The sequence below is a fragment of the Harpia harpyja genome, chromosome 14, assembly GCF_026419915.1.
Source record: "Harpia harpyja isolate bHarHar1 chromosome 14, bHarHar1 primary haplotype, whole genome shotgun sequence".
Classification (NCBI taxonomy): Eukaryota; Metazoa; Chordata; class Aves; order Accipitriformes; family Accipitridae; genus Harpia; species Harpia harpyja.
This window is the reverse complement of record NC_068953.1, coordinates 39886793-39889497: the sequence shown is the minus strand read 5'-3', so window position 1 is coordinate 39889497 and position 2705 is coordinate 39886793. Positions and strand designations below refer to the sequence as shown.

Genomic DNA, 2705 nt, shown 5'->3' with positions numbered 1-2705 from the left:
GACAAAACACACACATAGCCCGAGCCTTTCCTTCTCTTCTGGCTGCTCAGCACTGGAATCCAGTGCTGGACACCCACCCCCTCACTCCCACGTGCACATCAGCAGGTGCTCTGAACCCTCGACTGTACCACAGGTCTGTGCAGAATCCAGGCCTGGAGCCCAGGCCTGGTTTGTCCAGTGTCCTGCTCCAACCCTGGGCAGTCCCTGATGCCAATCCACTCTCCTCACTGGCTAGTGCAGCTTGAGATTTCCCAGCAAATACCCCTCTCACACACACATACACACACAAAGACCCCCCCCGCCAAAACCAGAAAAGCACAGTCTGACAGAAATGAGCTAGGAGTAGAATGCAATGAAAACAAGACCAATCGCATTCTTGTTCTTCACGTGTCTGCAAAGGGTTTCCAGGATGAGTTGCTCCTTCCCCTTCCCAGGGATCGAGGTGAGGCGGACCGGCCTGCTGTTGCCCCCATTCTCCTTTGCGCCATTCGCGAAGATAGGAGTGACAATGAATTTCTTCCAGGACTCAGGAACCTCTCCCAGTTGTCGCGACCTTTCAAAGATAATTGAGAGTGGCCTCCTCTATAGGTCTTTCTTGCCTGAGTGCTTCACGAGCTGGCAGCAGGAAGATAGCACGGGTATCTGCAGGTGAGCTCCCTGCTACCTGAGTGCCTGACTGGCCAGAAGCCAGAAGATCGCTTGCATGTTGACTGTGAGGTGGCCTCTGGCTCTGCAGGCAATGGGCCACCCACAGGCATATCGCTTGTGCTAAGTGCTCGTCTTCATTCCAGAGTGGATACCACTGCACGGTATATCTTTTTATACCCAAACACTTCTTGGTCCAAAGGAAGCGGACAGTCCCTGAGAGGGAGATCTGAGAACAAGCGGGCATGACAGTGTCAAAAATGGCCGTCCGGCAATCACAAAGCAATAGGAGAACCCACAGGGGATGACGCTGTCAGAAGTTGCCTCTTCCCTTTGTTTAGCGAGTGGGGGCTTCCTTGCCTGACGTGCTTCTGGGTACACAGGTAGGGTTGGCTGGTCCTGACAGCCAATCACAGGTCTGCCTGAGAGCAGGTGGGCCTGATGGGGTCCAGAAATGGCTGTCAGCCAATCAGAGAGCAGTATGAAAACATGGTTGTTATGGTGCTTAATAAGAAAATGGCAGCTGAAAGAAAATGGTGCCCCCGTGTATGTAGGGGAAGGTACGTCCTGGTCACGTGTACTTCATCATTCATCAGTGCCGGCACGGGCATTCACCAAAGCAATCATCCGTCGCCAAAACCAGGGGCAGCACAAGGCAGATTTTAGCCCAGGAACAGGTAATGCGTGGAGTCCTGCAAACAAATTGCTTACGGGCACGCAGCACAGAATGTGGCAGATGCTCATATCTGGCCAAGCATCATAGACCAAGAAACTTGTGCTAGAAATGATCCACCTGGCCTATTTGCACATTATATAGACAGAGAATTGCTACCCTAGCATTGCCTGCTTTTTACTTACTGATTGCTGAGCTACTACTACACACGTCTACAAGCTACGGACATATCCAGTGCCTAGGAAGAAACCCAGGCTGGTTGCTGTGCCTTTTTAATTCAGCCAAAGGGTACATCATGCAACCACACGCTAGCCCAGGACAGCGTGATTGTGACTCCGACTGGGGCAGACTCCGACCGCGCTACCTCAGCGTTATGCCCTCTGGTATTCCCCATGGGCACTGTATTGGCTACACATGGCAAGGTTTTGGTAGTGGAGGGGTCAGGGGGTGCTGCAGAATGGCCTCTGTGGGAAGAGATAAGGGGCTGCCCTGTGTCAGACACAGTCAGTTCCAGCTCCACAGTGGACCCACCGCACAAGACAGCTGAGCTGTCGTCTACATTGGTGGCCCCCCTGTGAAAACATATTCCAGAAAGGGCAAAAGAGGCCAGGCAGAGAGAGCTGGAAGGAGCAAAAAGAGTGGGAAAGAGCAGAGGGAAGACACATCCTGCTTGGACAGGTAAAGGAGTCTGGTGTGAAGCACTGCAGTTGTCCCGGCACAGGGGAGAGGAAAGGCGGTGTTTTATGTTTGTCTTTTTGTTTCTCACTACTTGCATCTGTTTTAATTGGCAAAGAATTAATTTTGCCCAAGTCAAGCCTGATTTTCCCACAAGAGTTTTTGCTAAGCCATGTCCGTGTGTTTATCTTGAGCCAAGAGATTTCTCAGTGTGTTTTCAGTGCTCCGCATCGCCCTGCGGGTGGGGAAAGTAGTGAGCAGCTGGGTGGGCGTTTGTCTGTGCTTAAACCACCACAGGTACGTACACGCAAACGCACACGCACCTGCATAGTACGTGCGCAGCTGGCCCACGTATGAACGCAGATGGGGAGCGTCACCATTAGCAGCACCCAGCAGCTGGAGTTTCCGTAGCCAAGAGCTCACATGCAGAGAAGCACACCCACGTGCCAGCAGCTTGAGGTCGTGTGTATGTGTGCAGGGGTCTGGAAGGAGGAGGCGGGATAGTCTGTGAAGCGGAGGAGCAGGCAAGAGGGCAGTTTGTGACCTGGCAGAGCAGGAGGCAGGCAAGACTGGGACGTGGAGGAGCAGGAGGGAGGCCAGGCTCTGGGCTGGAGGAGCGGGAGGCAGGAGTGGCCCAGGAGCGTTGGTGGTATAGTGGTGAGCATAGCTGCCTTCCAAGCAGTTGACCCGGGTTCGATTCCTGGCCAACGCA

At 53.5% G+C, this 2705-nt stretch overlaps 1 non-coding gene across 1 annotated transcript; it reads left to right on the top strand.

Annotated features, from left to right (window-relative positions):
- The first annotated feature begins 2633 nt into the window (after positions 1-2633).
- TRNAG-UCC (transfer RNA glycine (anticodon UCC)) lies at positions 2634-2705 on the top strand. Its single transcript has one exon. It is a non-coding gene; the product is annotated as a tRNA-Gly (tRNA).